A 17,829-nucleotide genomic window follows, 5' to 3' on the forward strand; every position below is an offset into this window, starting at 1 on the left:
CAATATTAGGTGGGAGTGTGGGCGGTGAAATGTGTAACATTTCTGATCAACAAGAGTGGCTTAAATTCCACATGAAACCAGAACAAACAGCACAGGATTTGTGTTTTAAAACAAGAGATTTAAAATAATGATCCTTGTTCTGAATGAGTGACTCTTGGCTGATCCATCTCAGCAAAAGTGTGTAGTTTATAGGGTGCACCTTATCTGAGTTACTTGTCTCGCTGGCCTGTTTCTGAATGGTAAATTCATTCAGCCCAACAGGGCTATGTCGGTGCTTATACTTCATGGAAGCCTCCTCTCACTTTACTTCATCAACATACCCTTCTATTCCTTTCTCTCTCACGTACTTATCCAACTTTGCCTTAAATACATCTATGTTAATTGCCTCAGTTACTCCATGAGGCAACAAATTGACATTTAGGATTTGGAAACAAGATTAACGTTTCAGTGCAAGTAAGCATTGCACTGTAAAAATTGCCAATTAACTGGAAGTTTGTTTCCACTTCTCTGTAGCTTTATTTCTTGCAATATGTCAGTGCTGACTTAGTGGGAGCACTCCCACCTGAATGAGGAGGCTGTGGGTTCAAGTCCCACTCCAAAGACATCAGCATGCAATCTTGTGTGAAAGTTCAGCAACCCCTCAAAACTGCATTGAAATCTCAAAGGTGCCTTTGTTCAGACATTACTCCAAGGCCCCATCTGCCTTCTCAGCAGCGTGCAAAAGATTCCATGCACTATTCAAAGAGCAGGGGAATTTTCTTGGTGTCCTAGCAAACATTTATCCCTCAACCAGCACTACCAAATACAGATTATCCAGTCATTTCTCTCATCGCTGTTTGTAGGACGTTGCTGTAGGCAAATTAGCTACGTTTCCCCAAAACATTGACTACGCTTTGGGAGAACTTAATTGGATGTTAAGTACTTGGGGGCATCCTGTGTTGTGAAAGATGCTGTAGTTTTGCACCGAACTACATGCTCTGACAATGTGATGTTTATACATCTATCAAAGAGATCGAGAGCGGATGGTGGGCTTCCCATACAACTACAATTGTGTAGTCCAGGGATACAAGGGTTAATCCTGAGTCATGCTGCTCCCGTTCACTGCATGTTTAAACTTTGGTTTATGGGGAATGTGGGGTAACCAATGAAAATTTCAATTCACAGTTCCCTAGCTACCAACTCCATCCTTCTCCCTGACAACTGTCTGAAGCTGAAAAAGACAATTTGCAACCTTGGATCACATCTGACCCCGAAATGAGCTTCTGACCTCATAGCCAACACCATCACTAAGAATACCTATTTCCAACTTGAAACACACTGCCTGACCCTGCCCCTGACTCAGCTCATCAGCTGCTGAAACCTTCATCTATGTTTTTGTTACCTCCCAACTTGACTATTCCAATGCATTCCTGGCCAGCCTCCCACATTCTACCCTCCATAAACTTTGAGGTCAGCCAAAATTCTGCTGCCCGTGGTCTTAATCACATCAAGTTCTTTTACTCATCATCCCTGTGCTTGCTGAGCTGCATTGGCTCCTAGTCAAGCAATATCTTGATTTTAAAATTCTCGACCTTGATTTCACATCTCTCTATGGTGTCATTGCCCCGCCCCTTCTCCCTATCCCTGTAATCTCCTCCAACCCCAGAACTCAGCTATCTGCGCTCATCTAATTCCAGCCTCTTGAGATTTTAATCTGAGATTTTAATCGCTCCGCCATTGGTTAATGTGCCTTCAGCTGCCATGACCCTAAGCTCATGAAATCCCTCCCTAAACGTGCTGCCTCTCTATCTCTCTTTCCTCCTTTAAGATGTTCCTTAAAAGCCATCTCTTTGACCAAGCTCTTAGCCATCTACCCTAATATTGTCTTATGTGGCTCGGTATCAAATTTTGTCACACAACAGTCCTGTGAAGTACCTTGGGATCCTTTGTTATGTTAAAAGTGCTATGTGAATAAAAGTTGTTTTAAAATGATTAAAGAGAAATGGGAGACTTGTAACAAAGAAGCAATTGCTGTGCTGATAGGGATGAGAGTAGCAATAAAAAAATGAAAAAATATTAGTGTTTGATCAATTATAACAAAACTATCTGTACTTATTATTATCCATAAGCACAAGGAATGCTTGTGGTTTTAAACAAAGAATGGTATTCGAAAAATCTTTGTTGAATTTTGTTTTGGTTTATGCAATGTCATTATAGCAGTTAGATAAGCAGTAGGGATTAACAAACAGCCTAAAAGCAGCAGCAAAACTCAGCTCAGTCCAAATTCAGCTAAGCTTGTCAAATCCAAATCTAGTCTGACCCAGTAAAGCACTATTCTGGTTGGCAGCAGTGTGAAAACTTGGCTTGTTGCCAAAGCTTGTACATCTCCACATCACTGGTGGGCAACTTGAACCACCAACACCACTCCTTTCTTTTATAACAGTGTTAAACTTCTAGCTTTCCCTGTTTCTGTGGCAAAACCAATCTGGTGAAGCCTCACTGATCCTAGTTCAGAATTATCTACATAAAACAGGTTTCATACTCAAAGTTTTAAATTTTGTCTGATTTGACTGCACTTATGAATTACTTTATAATAAAGAAAAACAGCTTGGTCGGTCTACCTACTGGATTGACCAAAAGGATGGTTTGCTATATTACAAGTTATTTAACCTTTTAAAATATATACTAGGCTTTCATAACAAGTTATCCCTAGTGCATAGTCAATCTTCTTGTTCTTTACAGTTGCACTGTCATGTGACAAAGTCTATGGCCTGCTCTTAGACTACAGACAGTGGGTTAATTTTTTATTTGAGGGCTCTTTTTGAGATTTTCTTGAGGGCTACCTTTTATTCTTGGGGGCTACTTTTTTTTGGTTTTCCAGAGCTCCTCTTTCATTTTCACTAACTCCTTTATTACATGATGCAGTCACATTACTTTCTACATTTGTGTTGTTTTTTCTCTAGGGGTTCTTGCTTTAGATAGATAAGGTAGCAAAAAATCTAATGACTGTACATATATTATTAAATCTTTTAACTTGGAGTTTGTGAGACAGGTCCTGATATTCAGTTTCCTATAAACTTATTTTATAAATAAGATGTTTTTAATTTATTATGTATAAATCTCACATGATCCATTTCTAAAATGAAAATGCCAACTACTTGGCACAAGGTAAGTTATTGGAAGTGAGTCTCACATCTGCAGCCCTTCTTAAAAAAATAGCTGTAAGCAATTAGCACTCTCTAGTATACTTCTGTTCAGCCAAATTTCCCCTTAATACATCTATTTAAAGTGAGTGCTGAAAAACATGTCAGGATACTGACTTCCAAGTGTCCAACCGTGCAACAAAGGGAAGATAACACAAACTAATTCTGCAGGCACCAAGCTAACCATCAGGTAATGAATGATTTAATTTATTTATACTTCACATTTCAATGATTTTTCCAAGCGAGTGCACCTTCTCATATGATCATCTGCATTTTAACGAGACATAGGGTGGAATCGTCTCAGATTTGCACTAATTGCACTAACTGGTGTCATGATAATGTCGCTGGACCAGTAACCCAGAGACCCACAGCAATGCTCTGGGGATCCAGGTTTGAATCCCGCCACGGCAGATGGTGGAATTTGAATTCAACATAAAAAAAATCCGGAATTAAAAGTACCATTGTTGATTGTTGTAAAAACCCATCTGGTTCATTAATGCCCTTAAGGGAAGGAAAACTGTCGTCCTCACCTGGTCTGGCCTACACGTGACTCCAGATCCACAGCAATGTGGTTGACTCTTATATGCCCTCAGTTGTAACAAGCTGCTACAAAGAGGCAAAAAAGGATGAAACTGGAAGGACCACCCAGCATCGAACTAGGGACCGGAAATGACAATGGCAATCGCAGCCATGTCTGCAGAGCTAGTGCCAAAATTGGGAGAGCTGTCTCACAGACTAGTCATCCTCACGGAATCATACCTTACAGATAACGTCCCAGGCTTCACCATCACCATCCCTGGGTATAGTACTGTCCCACCGGCAGGGCAGGCCCAGCAGAGGTGGCAGCACCGTGGTAAACAGTCGGGAGGGAGTTGCCCTGGGAGTCCTCAACATCAAACTCTGGACCCCATGAAGTCTCATGGCATCAGGTCAAATATGGGGAAGGAAACCTCCTGCTGATTACCACGTACCACCCTCCCTCAGCTGATGAATAAGTGCTCCTCCATGTCGAACATCACTTGGAGGAAGCACTGAGGGTGGCAAGAGCACAGAATGTACTCTGGGTGGGGGACTTCAATGTCCATAACCTAAAGTGGCTCGGTAGCACCACTATTGGCCGTGTCCTAAATGACATAGCTGCTAGACTGGGTCTGCGGCAGGTGGTGAGGGGACCAAGAGGGAAAAACATACTTGACCTCATCCTCAGCAACCTGCCTGCTGCAGATGCATCTGTCCGTGAAAGTATCGGTAGGAGTGACCACCGCACAGTCATCGTGGAGATGAAGTCCTGCCTTCATAATGAGCATACCCTCCATCGTGTTGTGTGGCACTACCACCATGCTAAATGGGATAGATTTCGAACAGATCTAGCAACTCAAGACTGGGCATCCATGAGATGCTGTGGGCCATTAGCAGCAGCAGAATTGTTCTCAAACACAATCTGTAACCTCATGGCTGGACATATCCCCCACTCTACCGTTACCATCAAGCCAGAGGATCAACCATGGTTCAATAAAGAGTGCAGGAGGGCATGCCAGGAGAAGCACCAGGCATACCTGAAAGTGAGGTGTCAACCTGGTGAAGCTATAAAATAGGACTACTTGCCAACCAGCATAAGCAGCAAATGATAGATAGAGCTAAGCGATCTCACAATCAATGGATCAGATCTAAGCTCTGCAGTCCTGCCACATCCAATTGTGAATGGTGGTGGACAATTAAACAACTCACTGGAGGAGGTGGCTCCACAAATATCCTGATCGTCAATGATGGAGGAGCCCAGCACAGCAGTGCAAAAGAAAAGGCTGAAGCATTTGCAACAATCTTCAGCCAGAAGTGCCGAGTGGATGATCCATCTCGACCTCCTCCAGAGGTCCCCAGCATCACAAGTGCCAGTCTTCAGCCAATTCGATTCACTCCATTTGATATCAAGAAACGGCTGAAGGCACTGGATATGGTAAAGGCTATGGGCCCTGACAATATTCTGGCAATAGTACTGAAGACTTGTGCTCCAGAACTTGCTGTGCCCCTTGCCAAGCTGTTCCAGTACAGCTATAACACTGGCATCTACCTAGCTATGTGGAAAATTGCCCAGGTATGTCCTGTACACAAAAAGCAGGACAAATCCAACCCAGCCAATTACCGTCTACTATCAATCATCAGTAAAGTAATGGAAGGGGTCATCAACAATGCTATCAAGAGGCACTTGCTTAGCAATACCCTGCGCACTGATGCCCAGTTTGGGTCCCGCCAAGGCCACTCAGCTCCTGACCTCATTACAGCCTTGGTTCAAACATGGACAAAAGAGCTGAACTGCTGAGGTGAGGTGAGGTTGACTGCCCTTGACATCATGGCAACATTTCACCGAGTGTGGCATCAAGGGGCTGCAGCAAAACTCGAGTCAATGGGAATCAGGGGGAAAACTCTCCGCTGGTTGGAGTTAATCCCAGCACAAAGGAAGATGGTTGTGGTTGTTGGAAGTCAGTCATCTCAGCTTCAGGACATCACTGCAGGAGTTCCTCAGGGTAGTGTCCTAGGCCCAACCACCTTCAGCTGTTTCATCAGTGACTTTCCTTCCATCATAAGGTCAGAAGTGGGGATGTTCACTGATGGTTGCACAATGTTCAGCACAATGTTCACTGATGGTTGCAAAATGTTCAGCACCATTCGTGACTCCTCAGATACTGAAGCAGTCCATGTCCAAATGCAGCAAGATCTGGACAAATCCAGGCTTGGGCTGACAAGTGGCAAGTAACATTTGCACCACACAAGTGTCAGGTAATGGCCATCTCCAACAAGAAAGAATCCAACGATCGCCCCTTGATGTTCAATGGCATTACCATCACTGAATAGCCACTATCAACATCCTGGGGGTTACCATTGACCAGAAACTCAACTGGACTAGCCATATAAATACTGTGGCTACAAGAGCAGGTCAGAGGCCAGGAATCCTGTGATGAGTAACTCACCTCCTGACTCCCCAAAGCCTGTCCACCACTACAAGGCACAAGTCAGGAATGTGATGGAATACTCCCCGCACGCCTGGATGAGTGCAGCTCCCACAACACTGAAGAAGCTGAACACCGTCCAAGGCAAAGCAGTCCGCTTGATTGGCATCCACAAACATTCAGTCCCTTCACCACCAACGCATAGTAGCAGCAGTGTGTACCACCTACAAGATGCGCAGCAGGAATTCACCAAGGCTCCTTAGACAGTACCTTCCAAACCCACGACCACTACCACCTAGAAGGACAAAGGCAGCAGATAGATGGGAACACCACACCTGGAAGCTCCCCTGCAAACCACTCACTGTCCTGACTTGGAAATATATCGCTGTTCCATCATTGTCGCTGGGTCAAAATCCTGGAACTCCCTCCTTAACAGCACTGGGGGTGTACCTACACCACATGGACTGCAGCAGGTCAAGAAGGCAGCTCATCACCTTCCCAAGGGCAACTAGGGATAGGCAATAAATGTTGGCCCTGCTTGCAAAGCCCACATCCCGTGAATGAATAAAAAAAAAATTAAGTGCGGTAGCGGGCAGATGGGTACAATAATGTTTTACTCACTGGTTTTCACGCCATAGCATCCCAACCCACCACATTAATTACGCATTCCTGGGAAACACCTCATTTCAATGGTGGTTGGGCTCCGAGTGGCCTGCCATGTTGTCACGGTCGCTGCTTCATCACGCCAGGCACATTTAAAGTATAGCCGTGCTCAGTGCTTCTAGCCCAAGACTGCAGCAAGGAAGACATGGCCGCAAAAGGCAAGAAGACTGCAGCCCTTGAGTGCCATTTGGATGCTGTGAAGGCTCGCTGTGATGTCCTCTACCCCAGCCGCAAGAGGGGCAGCTACATTACCACTCCGGCGTGGTAGGTGATGGCAGTGGTGATCAGTGCCAATGTTACACAAAAGAGGTTGACCGTCCAATGCAGAGAGAGGATGAATGATCTCATCTGTGCAGCCAGGGTCTGACAACCATCTCATCACTCTAAACTCACACACTCAAGCCCATCACACATTCACTGGCATCTCACTCACTGCCAGCTCATGGGACATCAACACCCATTCTCACACACATACCCTCACATGTCCATCTGGCCTCACCTCCTCTGCAGACTGCATCCTAAGCCCTCACCATCTTGAGACCACTTGCACAGATCAACATGTGCCCCCTCACACACCCTGGGATACCTTCCTTCCCCAGCACAGAACTCATCCTGCAGCCTCTTCCCTTGCCTGAGGTCACTTATCCCCCTTCCCCTAGCAAGACCTTGCCCTGCAGCTGTTGAAAAGCCACCCACACATGGCTGATCTGGTAGGTAGAGACCTCCCCGTGAGCCCCCCTAAAAGTGATGTGGTGCTGTCTGTGAAGCCTGGCGCTGATAACTGCGAGTGCTGAATGAAGCAAGGTAGGCAAACAAACCTTCAAGTCCCAAGCAAAGTGCAGCCCATCAGGTGCATGCCTTACATATGTTATTGTGAAACACGCTGACATATTTTCCCACCAAGGTAGGCAGATGATTCAGCAGAGGGGATGAGTCTGGTAGGCTGGCCTTATAACGATAATGCTGATTTATTACAATGAGGTTCCCGGCATCTGATGGTGGGGAATGCGGCCTGCCATTGGCGGGTGGAGCGGACAATCATAAACTGGTTTCATGACATCATGAAACAGATTTTTGGCCTTCTCGCCATATTATCCGCTCACATCACCGAACACACCCGACACCAGCAGGCACGGAAAATCCTGGCCATAGATTGGACCAAAGGAACATTAATTGCAGTTCTTTATAAAAATGTTAAAAATAATGGACAGGTGTTTTATTCTCAAAAGGAGCTGGTTGGGGAGAATCAATCTTTAATGAAATCAAAAACAAAAGGAATTAAAACATATTTAAGCTAAACATATCTCCAAGTGATCATAAAGCCACCATTTGGATATTAACATGACAATACCAACTTTTTCCCTTTTTACAGAAGCTTTACTGTTCATGTTGCAAAGAGACTTTTTGTGGGATTAGTTTAAGGAAGCATAAGCAATCTTAAGCTTATGTTGACCAAATGGCAGCTCCTTTATGAGGACCCAGAGGCCCTTCCATTAACCAGCGGTTCCTTTATGAGCAGCTGGACCCCCAGCCCTCCATTTAACTGCCACCTCCTCCTCCCTCCTCTTTAGCTACACTGTTGCTAGAAGGGCCATCAAGGCATTCTTGGTACAGGCTGTTCCTCTGAGCCTGTTCCTGGCTTCGTTACTGGGTTTCTGGCAGCTTTCTCCCTCATCTTCGTTTGTTTTTGGCTTCTTGGCCCCCTCTCAACACAATTGGTAATGGCGCAGCTGAAAATTTCCTTCAGGCAGCAATGGGTCCGGCCCGAATGACTGCTCCAGTTCCTCCAATCACAGGTTCCCTCCCTCCTGCACCTGCTGTTCCCCCAATCATATATTCCATCTCTGGTAGGGTAAACAACTCTCACAGAGAAAATTAAGGTACACCGAGGAGGGTGTACTGCCAGAGCTGTGAGGGGTGGTTGGAGGTGTGTGGGGGGGGGTGTCGGTGGTCCTGCCACTCGGAATACAGGACAGTTGGCTCAATTACGGGACAGTCCCATAAATCAAGGGACAGTTGGTTATCCTCGTCTCTGAAGGAACAGCCAGAGCAAGAGGGATGTAACCTATGATTGGAGAAGTTGGAGCAGTGAGCATGGGAGAGACAGAAACTGTGCTTGGAGGAGCAGCTCCTCACAGATACAGTCTCTCCCACGTTTGCTGCCCCTCCAAGCTCTGCATTCTTTTCCCCTTTCTCAACGAGATGCCTGAACCTGCAATTGTTCAGCCCCGTTTGGATTATGGAGGAGTCTTAATATTAAGTAATATGTACAGGGGGGTAGCCTTTCTTGAACTTTTCACCCCCATCTTTGATTTTTTGCAAGCTACTTGTAAAGTTGAGGGCGACTTTGCCCATCACCCCCACATATCTTGAACACTGTCTTCCAGCCAGTCACTCGGGTACAAGTGCCATCAGGGGGCTGTTGCTGCCTTGCACTCAGCATCTTCCTGCTAGGATCAGGAGCTCAGAGTGCAAATGAAACCAATGATCACCCTGAGACATGGAGCAGATCAAGTGGCAGGAGGTCTGCTCTCCTTCTCCTTAACTGGATGAGGGCCATTACCAAGGCAGGGTTGCCTGCAGCCTGCATCGTCGATGCACCAGTGGGTATGTGAATAAATTGAAGAGATACATCAGGTGAGAACGTCCTTTACAGGTTTCCCTTCATCTTGAAGCCAACAGGCAAGTGCTAAGCTATTCACTTGGCCTCCATCTAGATATAGCATCACCACGCCACCCCTTCCATGCAAAGGACATTCTGGAGGACCAGAGATCAATGTTCTTCCCATTCATACAGGAATGCGTATGGAGACATTGCTCTTTGACCAGGGTATTAAGAGCCATGTGCAAAAAGTCTCATGCGGACACTTTTCTGCTCATCTCCAATACCCTCAAAACTCCATAGAGAGACCATTGCCTTAGCAGCATAGAAAGACTAACTGCATGATCCTTTGTCAGTCATGACCATTCACCCAGGAGGATGGAGGTTTGGATTTGAGAGTTGCCTGCCCTCCGCTAGCTGTGCCCCTTGGAGACCTTCCACCTGACTCCTTCATGCTTCTGACTGCAGCTGATGACAAATGGCACATAATGAATAGCAGCTCCACATTTTACTGGGATCTCAATGGGATGAGATCCATGAGTCAGGAACAAACCTGCTGTAATGCAAGCTTCACCATCGAGAGGAGAACACAAGTGAGCATCTTTGACATCCAGTTGTCTCATAATTTTCAGGTTGTCTCTTTATTCAGCCACTTGGGCTGATCTTGAACTCCACCCACCCAAAAAGACCTCCTCCCACCTTGAGGGATATCACTGACTGACTAACTGCATGGTCAAGATCAGCTTGGAAAAATGGTGTGCGTTATCTTTCAAATTCACTCCACCACCCTCCACCCTCCCCGTCACCCATCAACGTCCCCCCCATCAGCATAAACCCACCCAATATCACCAGTCCGCTCCCATCTTTCACCCTTGAACCTTCCCCTGTTACCCTGGACCCCATTACGACTCACTTCCACATGCCTTCCCTTCCATTAGAGTCGATACCCGTTACTGTCCCTATGCCCATCCTGACCCTGCCCCCTCCTGAGGCACCTGTCATGTTCCCTTCTGTGACCCACCCATTGAGATCTTCACCTATCACTCAAACTGGACCTGCCACCCTACTGCATCCCACTCCTTCCTTTAACTGTGACTCTTCCCTCCTATTACCAGTACCCTAAGTTCTCCTGCCAGGACCCAACCTTTGACACCACCGACCCTGCCCTCGACGACACTCCCCCCAACTCTTTCCCTGGACACTCCACCCATGGCCTGTCAAGTGTCTGACTGGCAAGATGGGGGGTCTCTGAGACCTCCGTCGACTCCACAAGATTCTGTCTTATGCTCAGATTCCCACCCCCCTGCTAAGTTAGTTTAAAATCTCCTTAACAGCACTAGCTAACATCCCAACCATGACATTGATCATGGCAGAGCATCAGGGACAATGAGTATTTCCTGGATCGTACGAGGACAGAAAAAAGAGAGTAAAACAGGCTTTTCTGAAGGTTGTAGGGCTAGAGGAGATTACCAAGAGAGGGAAGGGCAATGGAGAGATTTGAAAAGAAGATTGAAAATTTTAAAGTCAAGGCATTGCTTGATTGGGACTCAATGTAGGTCAGGGAGCACAGGAGTGTTAGGGGAATGGAGCTTGCTGCTAGTTAAGACACAGGCAGTAGTTTTCAATGACCTCAAGTTTGTAGAAGGTAGAATGTGGGAAAACAGCCACGAGTGCATTGAAATAGTCGAGTCTAGAGGTAATGAAGGAATGAGGGTTTCAGTGGTGGATGAGTTGACACAGAAGTAGACTCAGGCAATGGTACAGTGGTGGAACTAGGTGATGGTACAAAGATGAGTAAATTTAAATTTGGCATAAATTTTTGTACTCAAGCCCTAGAGAGGGACTTGAACCAGGAACTTTGTAACTCAGATTCAAAAGTGCTATAATTTGAGCCACAGATGACACGGACAGGAAGGTAACAAACCATCCTAAAGTCATGTCTGCAGCCGCAGAAATGCCTGTCTGACTCGTAACTAATGAATTTATTATCGCTATTGTCTTTATGACCTTTCTCCTTTCCCTCCTGTACAGCTGAGCCACCAATGATACTGTGTATTTGGCAATAGCTGTATTCCCCCGGGAATATCCTCTCTTCACCACTGCCCTCACCAGTGTTCAGAACTGAATACCATTTCGAGTGAGATGCACTCAGGGGTGCACTTGCGCTGCCAGCACACTCATAAGCTGCGGGGTTAACGACCTCCTGAAATGTGCTATCCATGTAGCTCTCGGCCTCACGGTTGCAGTACAGTAATGCCAGCTGCTGCTCAAGCTCTGAAACCCAGAGCTCGAGCGCCTCAGTTGATGACATGTGGTTGTCCAGGACACGAGAAGTTTCCTGGAGTTCCCACATGGTATAATGCACCTAAAGGAATTGAGGTGTTCTACCATGCCTCTATTCATTAGGCTAACTACATTTAACAGAAATAAAGGAAAAACATATTAAAGACTTATAAGAATAAACTCACTGGTTAATCACCACTCAGCACCTTCCCTTGTATTAAAAGTCATTTTCGTTTTTTTACCTCACTCCCTGCCACTCATCATCCCTCCAGGTTCCGGCCATTCTGCTACTCCTTCAAGTTCCCGCTCCTTTCCACTGGGCTCTAGATGGATGAAGCTTTGTTGCATCCCCTCTAAGTTAACTATGGAGACCCAAACCTGGGCACAATATTCTGTGTGGTCTCACCAAAGCCCTATATGGTTGCAGTAAGCCATCCTTCCTCTTATATCCCAACTCTCTTGCAATGAAGGCTAACATACAATTTGTCTTCCTAATTGCTTTCTGTACCTGCAGGTTAACTTTCCGTGATGTTAGCACATGAACAACCAAATCCATTTGACTACCAACATTTACTAATCTGTCGCCTTTTAAAAATATTTGGCTTTTCTATTCTTCCTACTGAAGTGGATAATATTACATTTCCCTGTGATATTCCATCTGCCATCTTCCAGCCCGCTCACTTAACCAGTCTTTGTAGCCTCTTTGCATCCTGCTTACAGCTCACTTTCTCACCCAACTTTGTATCATCAAGAAGCTTGAATATGTTCCCCATGTAAGTGTTAGTTGCAGGTTATATATAGCTGAGGCCCAATATCAAATATATTCAGGCACATGTGGCATGATAAGTATATTTATATTTGGCTTTAATAAAATGTTACATTACTGTTAGCCCATTTATACTATCTTATTTTGTCTGACACCTACTTGTTAAGTACCACATTCACTTATCGGTAGAAAATTGGTTGCCACTTTGCATATATTAATAGTGAATGCACTTTGGAAGTAATTCATTAGCTTTAAAGAGCTTTGGGATGTCTTAAACACATGAAAGGCATTATATAAATGTTATCTTCCTCCTGGCACTACACTAATACGATTAGAGCTGCACTGTTAAAAAAATCATATTTCATGTAAAACAGTTTTTGCAATTACATTTTATCGATCCACAGGACCTCTAGGACAACAAAACTTGCATTATGATATTTGATGCAAACTAACATGAGAGTTGTGGTTGACAATTGGGCTGAAAGGCTGAGGCATTTTTCTCTAGAAAAAGAAAGGCTGAAGGATGATAAATGATTTTAAATTATGAAGGGATTTGATATTGTGGATGCAGGGAAGGTGTTTCCACTTGTAGGGGAGTCCTAAAGGGGCCATAAATATATGATGGCCATGAATAAATCCAATAAGGAATTCAGAGGAAACTTCTTTACCCAGAGAGTGGTGGCAAAGTGGAACTTACTGTCACAAGAAATGGTTGAGGCAAATAGCATGTCATGTGTTATATTGTTATATTATCTGTAAAGAAATAGGAACTAATTGTTATGTGAACGTACATCCAGGGTACATATTCACTGCTGCACTTCAGTCAGGTGCTGAGCAACAATGTTTCAGTCCACCAGCTGCATGGAGAACTGCAAGAAATACACTTGATGAAGCTTTAGCATTTTGGGTCTAAAAGTGTGATTATTTTTAACTTATGGGAACCCTTAGACATAACAGCATAGGGGAAGCGAGATAAGTACATGAGGGAGGAAAAAAATAGAAGGATAACTAGATAGGGTTAGATGAAGTAGGGTAGGAGGAATGTCAAGTGGTGCATAAAGACCACCATAGACCAGTTGGGCTGAATGGCTGTAAAATTTATGTTATGCTATGTAGTCAAAGCACTAAAGCTTTTAGGCTGCTAACATAGAAATTTATACTTAGAAGGCAGTGTAAAATCTACAGATCTGGCAATTCCTCCTGAAGCTCTGGAACAAAATAATGGGCAGGATATTGAGGCCTGTGAGTGGGGGGGCGGGGCACACTCGCTGACATGTAAAATGATGTGGGATGATGTTGGGCAGAACTCGGAACATCATCCCATGTCATTTCAATTCTCAGGTCAGCGGGAGCATAGCCAAATCATCTGTACACCCGCCAACCTGTCAACGGCCCATTGAGGCCATTTAAAAACTAATTCAACTAGATAATGGACCTGCCCGTCCAACCTTAAGATTGGTGGGCAGGCCAGGAGCCCTGGCGGGCTTCAGAAAAAGCATGAAACCTCACCCACGGGCGGGATGAGGCTTCATGTAGGTTTTTAAAAATTTAGTTTAACATGTCCGGAAATTTTATTTTTGTTTATTGACCATTTTTGAATTTGGCGCTGATCTCCCTGAGGCAGCACTTAGCCTCAGGGAGATGAGTGTGCTCTTTAGTGCACATGCGCGAAAAAGTGCACTCCTGGCTTAGGGAATCCCCCCCCCCCCCCCCGCCCGCACAGGGAGTGCATAGCGCTTCCTGGTGGACGTCACGCTGGGCGGGCCTTAAGTGGCCCACCTGCAGAAAATGGCAGCGCGTCCCCAATCAAGGGTGCCGATTGGAGGCGCGCCTGCAAGCGCCCGCTCCTGCATTTCCCCCCAGACGGGGGGAAAATTCTTCCCAATATTTCTAATACTTTCTTTTAAAAGCCCATCTTCACTTGTTGATCATTCATGTAACATATCATCCTTATGCAATCTTCACTTACTCACTTCCAATATTATGCTGCAGATTCCACACCAGTACAGACTACCCTATGTTGAACAACATTGTTTATTCACGCCTCTGCTATCTATATTTCTTTATTTCTCCCTGACCAACTTGTGTTGTATTTTGAGAGTGATGAAATGCATTGCTTTCACTTCAGCCATTTCATAGTAATCCATTTCTTTTGAGCAGTCACAAAAAGTAACTTTAGAACTTTGTGCCATCACTCGTAGGTTTTTGATGAATATTTGTTATTCGGTTGAAAATTTCGCCTTTTTGCAGCAAGCATCAACCAGTTCCAAATGACAATGAGCAATGGTTCTGGCTCAGAAAAAACTATTCTAATGTTCCAGTGTGATTTTTGCATTCCACATTATAACCATTCTTATAGTCTCTTGTGCATGTTCGCAGTGCATGCATATGATGTCAATTCCTGCATATTTTCTTTCCTAAATAATTTTACTTTTTTTTCCTATGTTTGAAAGGGTGAAACAAAGAAAATGTCATTCTAGCTAGAAGGTTGGAGGCCTATGGGTTACCAAACTAGGAAGAGCGATGGGATTGAAAAAAGTAACTCAGGAATTATGGAATGAGTTAGACAAAATATATACACGGATAGGATAATGGCAGCTAAATGTAAACACCTGCAGATTAGGAAGGGAAGTTGGGCAACATATGGAAATCCCTTGTCTTGTCAGCCATGGTTCAGTGAGTAGCACTCTTCCCAGCTGAGTCAGAAGGCTGTGGGTTCAATTCCCACTCCAGAGACTTGTGCACGGAATCTAGCTTGACACTGGAGGTGCCATCTTTCAGATAAGATGTTAAACTGAGGCAGTTTTATCTTTCAGGTGGATGTTAAAGATTCTATGGCATTATTCAAAGAAGAACAAAGAAGGTCTCCCAGTGTCCTGGTCAACATTTATCCTTCAACCAAGATCATTAAAAACAGTTTATTTGGTTGTTATCTTTGCTGTTTGTAACACCTTGCTGTGTACAAATTGGTTGCCATGCTTACATCGTAACATTGACTACACTTCAAAAGTACTTCATTGGCTGTAAAGCACAATGTGACATACAGGGATCATGAAAGACACTATATAAATGCAAGCCCTTTCCTTATCCACAGCATGGAATCAGCTAAGGATGAAGCATGAAAAAGACTTTGAGTGTCATTAGACTCATTGCTAAACACATCCAAACAATGTACAGCAGCAACCAAAGTCAAAATAATGTTGAGCTACACAGCTAAACAGTAGAGAATAATTAGAGGAGGATCTGATCAACTGTACAGTGCTCTGGTCAACTGTACGTTGAATATCTTGGTTGCCAGGGAACAAGAGAGGCATTCAAGTGTGAAAGTAACAGTCACGAGAAATTACTGGAATAAAGCGATGGGACACAAGCTCAAACTAGTAAAAGGTAAAATTATAATTGATGTTCACGAAATTCTTCCTCACAAAGAATGATCAATGTGCGGAATTAATTTCCAAGTAAGGTTTATTAAAGATTCAATGCACTATTTGAAGAGCATGGAGTTCTCCCAGGATCCTAGCCAATATTCCTCCCTAAGCCAATATCCAAGTGGTGAAAAGAAACAATTAAACAATTATTCTTCTCATTGACATTTGTGAGATGTACTAGTGAAAAATTTATAAGTCTTTGCACCATCAGAGAACCCGATCTTCTGTAAATGTTCCAGCCACAATGTTAACTCATTTTTTTTTAATGTTAACTGACCCACTACGCACTTCCAGCATTTTATTTATTTTGACAATTTTCTTTCCCTCACCCTCTCCTTTCCTGGAGAGACTAATCCTGTGCTGGGGGCATGGATGTGTTCGCCTCAACGACCTGTGAACATTGCCAGTAAAGGTGAGCAAGATTTTCAACCTTGGTGAGGGGCTGCAGGGTCCCAGTCCAGCCAGATCACAGCCGTATAGGGAAGGATTGCTGGGTAGAAATCAGGAGCAGACACTTTGGCTGATTTTCCATTCACTATTGCAGGAGTGTCATGGGTCAAATGGAGCATCCTGATTGCTATGGCAACTGGGTTTTGGTGGGTTTTCTGGTTTTTACGTCTTAGCTACTTACTGCATAAACCTGCTGAGCCATTGGGGAGTTGCTGCCATCTCCTGTTTTTAATTTCAAATTTTCAGCATTCACATGTTTTCTCTTTATTGCAGCTAACATAAAGGAAACCCAAAAGTCTTCTATAGGAATATAAATAGTAGAAAGGTATAGTAAAAGGGGGTGTGGGGCTGATTAGCGACCATAAAGGGATATATGCATAGAGACAAAGGGCATGGCTGAGTTATTAAATGAGAACTTTGCATATTTCTTTACCAAAGAAGATGCTGCCACCTCAGTGAAAGAGGAGGTCGTTGGGATACTGATTGGGTAAAAATTGACATGGAGGGGGTATTAGAAAGGCTGGCTTACTTAAAGTTGGTAAGTCACCAGGACCAGATGGGATGTATCCAAGGATGCTGAGGGAAGTAAGGGTGGAATTTGCAGAGGCACTGGCCATAATTTTCCAATCTTCCTTAGACACAGGGATGGTGTCTGAGGATTGGAGAATTGCAAATGTTACAGCCTTGTTCAAAAAAATGTTTAAGGATAAACCTAACAACTACAAGTCAATCTGTTTAACCCTGATGGCGAGAAAGCTTTTAGAAACAATAATCTGGGCAAAATTAACAGTTACTTGGACAAGTGTGGATTAATTAAGGGAAACCGGCACAGGTCTCTTAAAGTCAAACGGTGTTTAATTAACTTGATTTAGTTTTTTGATGAGATAACCGAGAGTGTTAATGAGGGTAATGTGATTGATGTGATGTACATGGACTTCCAAAAGGTGTTTGACAAAGTGTCATATAATAGACTTGCCAGCAAAGTTAAAGCTCATGGAATAAAAGAGAAAGTGGCAGCATAGATATGAAGTTGGTTGAGTGACAGGAAACAGTGGTGAACGGTTGTTTTTCAGACTGGAGGAAGGTATACAATGGGGTTCCCCAGAGGTCGTTGCTAGGACTGCTGCTTTTCATTATATATATTAATGATCTAGATTTAGATGATCGGATTTAGAGGGCAACATTTCAAAATTGTCAGATATAACAAAACTTGGAAAGAGGATAGCGATAGAGGACATAGGCAGACAGATGGAATGGATGGATGACGGCAGATGAAACCTGATGCAGAGCAAGTGTGAAGTGATACTCTTTGGCATGAAGGACGAAGGAGTGTAAACTAAAATAAAGTGTACAATTCTAAAGCGGGTGCGGGGACAGAGACTGGGAGGTACATGTGCTCAAATCATTGAAGATGGCATGGCAAGCTGAGAAAGTGGTTAAAAGGCACATGGAATCCTGGGCTTTATAAATAGGGTCATAGAGTACAAAAGTAAGGAAGTTATAATGAACA

At 44.2% G+C, this 17,829-nt stretch overlaps 1 protein-coding gene across 1 annotated transcript in view; it reads right to left on the bottom strand.

The window, feature by feature from the left end:
• Nucleotides 1–17,829, bottom strand: part of ropn1l (rhophilin associated tail protein 1-like) — a 64,508-nt gene that overhangs the window by 24,199 nt on the left and 22,480 nt on the right. The window lies entirely within an intron of this gene.

Source organism: Carcharodon carcharias, chromosome 3 (genome assembly GCF_017639515.1).
Source record: "Carcharodon carcharias isolate sCarCar2 chromosome 3, sCarCar2.pri, whole genome shotgun sequence".
Taxonomy (NCBI): Eukaryota; Metazoa; Chordata; class Chondrichthyes; order Lamniformes; family Lamnidae; genus Carcharodon; species Carcharodon carcharias.